The sequence below is a fragment of the Euprymna scolopes genome, chromosome 29 (assembly GCF_053919585.1).
Source record: "Euprymna scolopes isolate OS-2025 chromosome 29, ASM5391958v1, whole genome shotgun sequence".
In the NCBI taxonomy this organism is placed as follows: Eukaryota; Metazoa; Mollusca; class Cephalopoda; order Sepiida; family Sepiolidae; genus Euprymna; species Euprymna scolopes.
In genome coordinates, this window is record NC_136510.1 from 86,015,604 (window position 1) to 86,025,158 (window position 9,555).

At 36.4% G+C, this 9,555-nt stretch overlaps 1 protein-coding gene across 1 annotated transcript in view; it reads left to right on the forward strand.

Moving 5' to 3' along the window:
- The first annotated feature begins 3,868 nt into the window (after window positions 1–3,868).
- LOC145252768 (protein rolling stone-like) overlaps window positions 3,869–9,555 on the forward strand; it is an 88,938-nt gene continuing 83,251 nt past the window's right edge. The window contains exon 1 of the mRNA XM_080112677.1: window positions 3,869–4,000. The gene's annotated coding sequence lies outside the window, so the exon portion shown is untranslated. The remainder of the gene's footprint in view (window positions 4,001–9,555) is intronic.

Below are 9,555 nucleotides of genomic sequence, written 5' to 3' on the forward strand. Positions count from 1 at the left end.
GATACAGAGTGGGGGAAATTTTTCACAGTGGATTCAGCTAGACGGGTGTTTTTCATGAAAGATTGGCGAGGGGGGCCAGAGATTGGAGTTCAGACGAGCACCTGCCATGGAAATAACGATAAAACAAGGATAGGCTCGCAACGTCTCTTCTGTGGGAGAAAGGTTGCAGGGTAGAGAAAAGGGCATCCCTCACTAAGCCACAAAGTTTATTTTGTACTCTGTCAAGGCAGGATAGGCTGTTTTTAGCAGTTCCTGCCCAGATATGGCAACAGTACTCCAACGTACTTGGCTTTTATATAGATAGAGAATTGCATCAGTAGTGAGATATCTTCTGGAGCGGTAGAAGGATCCCACCATCTTTCCAGCGACCTTGGCAACAGACTTGATGTACGTGTTCCATTTCAGATCAGGAGTAAAGGTCAAACCCAGAAGCTTGTCAAAACATGGGGCCTCACCCAGACGAGAGTCATCCATCACAATTGATGCCAGATGGGGATAAGCTGCTTCTAGCAGTTCCTTCCCAGTGCAACAGTACTCAGTCCTTATACATACTTTACTCTGATACAGGTAGAGAATTGCATCAGCAGTGAGATATCTACTGGAATGGTAGAACGACCTCACCATTTTCCCAGCAGCCTTGCCAATGGATTTGATGTACATGTTCCATCTCATATTAGGAGTAAAGGTCAGACCTAGAAGCTTGTCAAAACATGGAGCCTTCCCAAGACGAGAGCCATTCATTTCGATTGACGCCAGACGGGGATAAGAGCGTTGATAATGTATAGATAGAAGATTGGTATTAGATACATTAAAATTAACCAGCAACCTCTTTTCCCATTGCACCACATGATCAAGATCAGAGGAGAGAGCGAATCAGGGAGGACTTGGGTGTTTATGGCCTTTGAAGTGTTACCACAGATGGTAGTGTCGTCAGTAATTTACTCCTTAGACAAAAAAATAAATACTTGAAAAAAAAAAATTTTTTTAACAGGTGTCGAACGATTTGGAGATATTAGTTGATGTCACGTGTTTGGGCGAGAGAACTAAGAGTTTTTTGTCAGTTCTTTACGGGAAGTCAAACCATGCGGATGACGTTTTTTGTGACTTTAGCAGTATGTGCAGGGGCATTATCGTGTTGAAAAATAATGTTCTGAGATATTAACAGCTTTTGGTAACAGTCCTGTTTCTAATATTCGAATGTATTCCTTTGCATTGATTGACTTCTCACATCTAATAAGTTCCCCAACTCCTGCTGCAGTAATAGTTCCCCATACCATTATCTCTCCATTCCTGTGTTTAATTGTCGTTTTTATGCAACTTGGTGAAAATCTTTCTCCAGTTCTTCGATTGCACCATTCGGGAGCATTGGGAACATCAATAACAAGACAAAACCTTCATTCATCTGACCAGAAAACATTTCTGAACCAGTCTGTATCTTTCTTGCCATAATACAAGAAAAATCTCTTTCTATCATTGATGTTCTTCTTAAACATATGGCTTCTTTATACACCTTTCAGAAGAAAATCCCATTTCTTTCATTCGTCTAGATATTGTATATCTAGAAAGAGAATTTCTAGCCCCTGTTTTGAATTCTTTGCTATGGTCAACATAAGTTTTCTTTCAACCCTTCAAAACAGTTAATTTAAGTGTGTGGTCGTCCTTCAAAGTGAATGCTCTAGGGCGACCAGATCTAGATTTCCCTTTTACCAAGCATTCGACTTCGAACCTTTGACCAATTCGCTTCACTACAGAAAGAGATGTTTTCATTTTTTCTTTTTTTAAAATATCAAAAATTTGCTTGTAAGTCATTTTGGACTGCCTTAATCCTGCAATTCGATTTTTTATATCCTCGCCAAGATGCTGTCCTACCATATTTAAGATTAATTTCCCCCCTTGTTATTATATGCTATAATATTAATGATCTGCAAAATAGAAATTTTCAGTTAAATTAACAAAATTCATGAAAAATATCGAAAATTGATTTCTTCCTTCTTTCACTCTTGGCCCTTTTTTTTTTTTTTTTGCTCATGAGGAGTATATATATATATATATATATATATATATATATATATATATATATATATATATATATATATATCCTTTAAGTATGTGGAGTAATTTAACTTGGCTAAAAGTTCGTTTTTCTTACGAAAAAGTTCAAAAAGTAACCGTCGAACTTAAAACAATTTCCCTAACACTGGCGAGAGGAGGAGGAGGAGAATAAACGACAACGAAAACAAAAAATACCAGCAAGTGTACAAGAACATTTTATTGATCTGGTTGTTGATTCCTCTGCAATATAATTTATCATATTTTTACCTTATTTGCACGGCAAATATTGTTACACGTAGTCTCTGACCTCCACCCACCCCCCTTTGGCTCCAATTGAAATGAATGGCTCTCGTCTTCAGGAAACACTCTGCTTTGACAAGAACTCCCTGATCTTAAATGGAAGACTTACGATCCTATAATGTACCATGAGGCAGGTTACGTGATTTGAAGCGGAAGCCAAAGGTTTGCTCATTAGACAAAAACAAGACGATCACATATCGTTGAATAAAGATAGAGCAGGGATGCACCCACTACGTCTCTTCTCTGAGTAGCGAGTACTTCCCTGCTCTATCATTATCCAATCCTCTACGAGATTCTATAAGAGCTAAATACGTCATAAAAAGGAGTGTTGTTGCCACATTCCATACATCAAAGCCGTTGCCAAAGTCGCCGTAAAAAATAGATCATTCAACCTCTCCAAAAGAGATCTCACACCCGATTCAATCTTCTACCTGCATAAGAGCTAAACACGTCCTAAAATGAAGTACTGTCGCCACATCTGGGAAGTGTCTGCTTCGAGTACCTTTCTCTGCCTTGGCAGGGTACAAAATCGGGTTCGAAAGCTGATGGGGGGAGGGAATGTCCTCTTCTCCTCCTCGCTACCTCTTTCTTGCAGAAGAGACGCTACTCTATCGTTGTTTTCATAGCAGGTGCTCGGCTGAACTTCAATCTATGCCATCCCCCATGTAGAACACTCTCGGCAAACACTCGCATAGCTACAAAAACTGCCAGCAATTTCCCCTACTCTCTATCTGTACCTAATACTAAACGAAAATTCCATGAGCAAAACTTCTTTCTTATAGCTGCCCGTCTGTTGAACACAATACTACGGGCTTGCTTCCCAGCTGGCTATAACATGGTCGCTTTCAAGTTCAACAAACTCTTGTTGAGCCGTCTTCATAAATAATCAATTTCTACTCAAGTTCCATTATTACCGTTTAGCGTGGTGATCCACTCATTAATCGTCATCCTCGAGCGGCCTCTGGGACTTGATAAGCGGTGACTCCCCTGTAAAAAAAAAAAAAATCTCGTCATTTCCTCACAAATGAACAAACACCACCAAATAACAACGTTAAAATGACCGAAAACAATAAAAATAAATAAATAAAACAGACCCTAGGACGCCAATTTAATTTTTTATCACCTGGAAGACGTCCAATGTCTACCTGTGCATTTGAAATTAAATGTGCTATGGACAACAGGTTAACTCTACAAACAGTCTTATCTTTCTACTTGAGCTTATGAAATGAAAATTAAAAAGAAAAAAAAAAAATAACTCTCTTCGTTGAATAACGAAAGAAATTAGATAACAAAAAAAAAAAAGAAGAAAAAGAAAAGAAACCATTCAAGGTTACGCTTTTTATCGAGGTTGTTTTGATCGTTTGAATTATTTATTAAGAATATCAAAAAGAAAGAAAAAAAACTAACGATAAGAACAACCATATTTATCACGGGGAAAAATAACGGACTATTTTACTCTGCGGATGTTTTTCATGTAATCGATCCACTTCCGTGATTTGTGTGACGTCAGTCCGCTTCCCTCTAATAAATGAAAACTAAGACGGGTAATGGAAAAACATATTAAATAAAGTCTGTAGTTGTATAAGTTATATGTATTGATAAGTCTGGGATTTTTCTTAGGTGAATGCGGAAAAGCAGACCAAACAGAGTAAGTAACCAAATTTATTTTATTACGTTTTGCTAGAGTTTTAAATGAGGATTGATAATACTTTGCAACACTCAAAAAAGTACAGAAAATTTGTATATGCACAATGGCATGGAAAATCCATTTCTGGCCTTCTTTTTGTCGAATTAGGTACAGTTTTTCGTTTGTTTGTTTGTTTGTTTGTTTATTTGTTTTTGTTTTTTGTTTGTTTTGTTTTGTTTTTAGGGTTTTTTTGTTTGTTTGTTTGCGTTTTTTGGGTTTTTTGGGGGGTTTTTTTTTTTTGCAAGTTTGTCACTTTCGAGAATTCTGCGGAGAATCTTAGTGATACAAGTGATGAACATTACGAGAGATTCCATAAGGATATTTCAGCGATAGAGAAGCGGTTTAAAGGAAAATGGAACCCCGGTATGTTGACAGACTACTACTCGAATATAAAAAGGGAGAAGATTACCCTTAAGGCAAGAAGGGTTAAGAGGACAAATGTTTAAACTGACCATTCTGTGTTTTTCATTCATAACTAATAATAATAAGATAGCCACTGTCAGTAATTTTCACCACTCTTTATCTGTTCCTAAATCAAAACGTAGATTCCATGAACAAAGCTTCTTTCTTAAAAGTGCACTCCTGTGGAACACTCTTCCGTTTGCCTGTTTCCACCTGACTACAACATGGATGTTTTCAAGTCCAACATAAACAAGTTCCTGATAAACCGCCCCCCTTAAGTAAGACACTTATTGTCCCATTGATTACTGTACACACAATAACCCTTATCCCCGAGTGGCCTCCGGACCTTGATAAGTGGTGACTTCCATGTAAAAATATATATATATATATATATATATATATATATATATATATATATAATTTATAGTACATGAAAACGGTGCCTATTTTAGAGAAATAAAAATTGGATTTAATATCAGGTTAATTTTCTTACCCAGAAACGGGTCTTATGTAGCATGTACATTTTTTTTACCTGAAATTTGTTGCACAGTGTTATTAGACATAGGAACATGAAATTTGTATCATTTTCATTATTTCGATTACTAGTCTTTTGTTTTTATAAACCATCATTTTCGTAACTACATCTTACTTACTTCTCTTCTTACTGATGTATATTCAAAATTGTATTCAATACTTAGCTTAGAAATAGTCTCGTAAATAATTATACACTAAATACAACAAGCTCAAAACCATTCATTTATGCCATTACAAGTCGGTATGATCTATAGTACCGCAATATACATACATGCATACATATATCTTTTTTTCAATAATAAAACGAACCTATCAGGTCAGAAAAGGCTCTACCCGATTAAGAGGAGCAATTCATAAATGAAATTAAAAAGATAAGGAGTAAAGCTACATACACATTTATTATATTACTAGCGGGGGTATCCGGCGTTGCCCGGGTGTTTGGAGGTGTGTGTGGTGTTAAATAAAAAAGAACCCGGCGGGGTAGGATCGAACCCGAAGCCCTGAGGCGAAGTTTGAAAATAAAACCGGCCAGCCAGAATGAGTTAGTGAAAGATGTTTGAATTTATTTAAGTTAGAACCAAATTGACAGGTGGGCGCCCGGAATCGTCGAGCGTTACGGCGACGACGAAGACGGCGTCAATGACCAGGTTTGTTTGTTATAAGCGAAGTAGAAAAAAGAAACAACGTTAAAACTTAAGCGGGAAAAAAACACAAAAAAACTAACGTAAGGCAAACGAACGATGAAAACAGAAAAACGAACACGTGAAAAATGGCTTAAATAAGCCTGTTTCGATATTAAAATTTTAAAAATCGGTGGGTACCCGGGTGTTTTCGGGTGTGTGGTTGGGGTGGATAAGCGAAGTAAAAAAAAAAAAAACAGAAAAACGAACGTTACGTGAAAAATGGCTTAAATAACACTGGTTCAATATTTAAATTTTAAAAATCGAAAAAAAAAAAAGACATCTCACACCACGATTCGAACCTAAAACGTTTAGATAATGAACCAACGCGCTAATAGAATGACCTAACGCGACGTACATGAAATTTGCTCAGTTTTTCAACTATTTAAAGTAAATCAGATCATGACGTCATCTGGCGCATGTGTAGAACCGCTCCTCGTCACGAGAAGACCGTTTTTGTTGACCCCCCCCCCTGTCAAAGTAAGAAAGTGGAGAGTAAGGAGGATGGGGAGGGATTTCATAACCACACGCCCGTGCTTCTGATCTGGCGACATGCGAGTTGTAGACCGAAGTCTTGTCCTGCAGGAGGAGTGTACCTTTGCTTATCTTGCCCCACCTCTTGATTTTGATAGCTTCCCTTAATTTCATCAAAAGTGAGGCATAATAGGCTCCTGTAATTGTGGTACCCTTTTCCAGGAAATCTGCCATACCTACTCCGTCCTGGTTCCAGAAGAGTATGACCTTGCCAGCGGAGGGTTGCACCCTTGCCTTCTTTGGAGGTGGTGAGTCCAAATGCTTCCACTGCATTGACTGGGATTTGGTCTCTAGATCATAGTGATGGACCCAGGTTTCATCCTGTGTAATCAGTCTTTTGAAAAACTTTGACTCATCTTCTTGGCATGTCTCCAAATTCATCCTCGAGCACTTGACGCGTTCTCGCTTCTGGAATGGTGTGAGCAACCTGGGAATCCATCTGGCAGACACCTTATGCATATGCAAATAGTCATGAATGATAGTTTCCACAGACCCTGTACTAATCTTGACATCTTGGGCTATTTGGTGAATAGTAATGCACTGATCTTCCAAAATGGCAGCATCAACTTGACGGACAAATGCCTCATCAATGGCTGAAGGGGGGCGACCAGGTCTGGGAGCTGTTTCCAAAGACTTCCGGACATGTTTGAATTCACGATGCCAGCGTTTTACAAGGTCATATGATGAGGCATTATCACCATAAGTTTCTTTCATTTCATCAAAAGTCTCCTGTGGTATGCGTCCTTTCAAATACAAAAACCGGATCACTGCTCGACATTCAACAGGCTCCATTTCACACCTGACTCAGTTCAAACATCTGTAAAACAGAAACCACAATTAATTCAGAGCTGTAATTTGCCACATAACCCGTAGAGATATAAATCATTGCACATGCAAAATTTCAGCTAGAGTAGACAACTGGAAGTGGGTCATGGGCATTACTTATTGCACGCCCCTCGTGTATATATATATATGAATTATTTACTCTTCTTTTACTTTCTTTTTATTTAAATCTTAGTTTTATATTTTGTTTTGTTTCATTCAAATTACCATTTTCTTAGATTATGATATGGTAATATCGACATTCCCCAAGTGTTAGGAAGTAAAAAAAAAAAAATGAAAAAAACAACAAAAAAACGAGGAAAAATATAACAAAAAAGGAAATAAGTTTATCAGCAGAACAAAAGTACACAAAAAGAACTAAAATATGATTGGTAATCAAAGTGTAGCAATAGTTTGGAAAAAAAAATAGCCGGACAACAGAGATCAATATATTTTAGAAGTAATTTTCGGATAGTTTTAGGAGTATCAGTAAGTTTTGCGATAGTTTGTGAGAATGAGGGACAGTTTACAGACAGTTTGAATTTTTAGACAGTTGAGGATAGTTTCCGGTTGGACACAAGTAAAGGCGGATTGTGGCTCGGAGTAAATCGAGATTGCTGACGTCAGTCGATGATAAGAAAGGCCCCGACAGACTACGTAGATGTGGACCTTAGCTTTGTGTGTTGTTTCCTTCGATGGTATCACACACGCACCCAGGACTCAACCAATATATACAGAATATGTTGAAGTCTGCGTTTCTCTCGATTTTGTTTGGTTGTTTGTTTCTCTTTGTTTTATTCTATATATTTATGAGTCACTGCGCACTCTTCCGCAGTCGCCAATGGGAGAGATGACGACACGGTCAGAAGAGAAGAGGAAACAGAAGAAATCCACGGCACATAGCGTTGGTGCCGGGGATTATTGTCGAGCGGGGTTGGGGGTGCACACATGCTCCTCACAATGACGCTCAAATTTAAATTTAAGTCTGCCGGTATTCTTCGATCAATAACTTATTAAATGAACCAATTTTTTATAACGTTATACTTAATTTTGTTACGGTAATGCTGTTTTAATATCTATGTTTAGAAGATTATAGTGTAGTAGCAGCAAGACCCAACGTTGCCCGGGATTGAATGAGGATCAACGAATGTTCCACACTTCCAATATTTTTATTGTCATCGAAATCTGTGAAATCGCCCATTTTTTTTTTTTTTTTTTTTTTCAATCAAATTGATTGATTGCCTGCTCTAGTCGGGAACTCACCACGATGCACCGGTAAGAAGCTTTACATGTCTCTTTGCATTGACTCCGTCCACAATACGTTGTAGTCTACATTGCACTGTAGAGAACCTATGGTTGATTTTATAGATTTTATAAAATTATTTTTATATAATGGCTTGAATATAAGTTTAACATTCCAAAGTCAAATATCATGGTTCTGTTGTGCTCTAAACAGAAACGTTCATTTCGGCGATGCCCCTGTTATATCAAAGAACTTATTGTTGATTTGATAAGCCGAGCACTTCTGCTTGTGCAGTGATAAAAATTATAAACTGTATTTGTGATGTTAGGCTGCATCAGATTGTTAACTTTGGTCAAAAATCGAATTGTTCTTTCTTTAATCGGATTTTTTCGATTATCGACTTTTGATACTTATTGGAAGCATTCCGATATAAAACCTAATAACAATGATTGATTGGCTTAAATATTCTAACTTATTAAGATATAAATAAAACAATTAAATGTCCAATCCGACGTAACGGAAAAAAAAATCAACGTTAATTTCAAAACAAAAAATATAATTAAAATATAAATAAATAAATAAATAAAAATTTAAAAAATTACAAATTAAACGAAATACGTCGTGTTTTATTGATAGACAGGATGGCCCAATTTAGTTAAACTTTCCTTCCATAGTTGAACTTGAATTATTATATTATTGACACCATGCCAACTGTTTCCCCCTTCCTTTTCTTCTCCTTAGTGTATTCATACCCTCTTCTATATCTTTATACTCCCCTCTCTCCTTATCACTCTCTTACTTTTCCCTAAAACTATTCTTTAACGAAAATTTGATTTTTGTAATTAATTTAACCCATAAGAGCTTTAGCCTTGTTTCAAGCCAGTCATAGCATATCTTCTATCCTCAAAAACTGTAAAAGGTCTGGACCCTTTATAATTCTTGTATTTTAATTTTTCTTGCCTGATGAAATCAAATATAATTGAAACGGTCTGCACATCGTAGCAAGATATGACTGCATTTACATTAATAATAATAATAATAATAATAATAATAATAATAATAATATATATATATATATATATATATATATATATATATATATATATATATATATATATATATATATATATATATATTGGTAACCTTATCAATTATTATTTATAATTAAAGAATTAAATACTATGGTATGTCTGCTTAGATAATATAAACATTATACGCAGAAAAGAACAAATATTGTATCGAATTCTATACCAGATGTGTTGCTTTGTAGGTCATCGTCGCCAAATTATATATATATATAT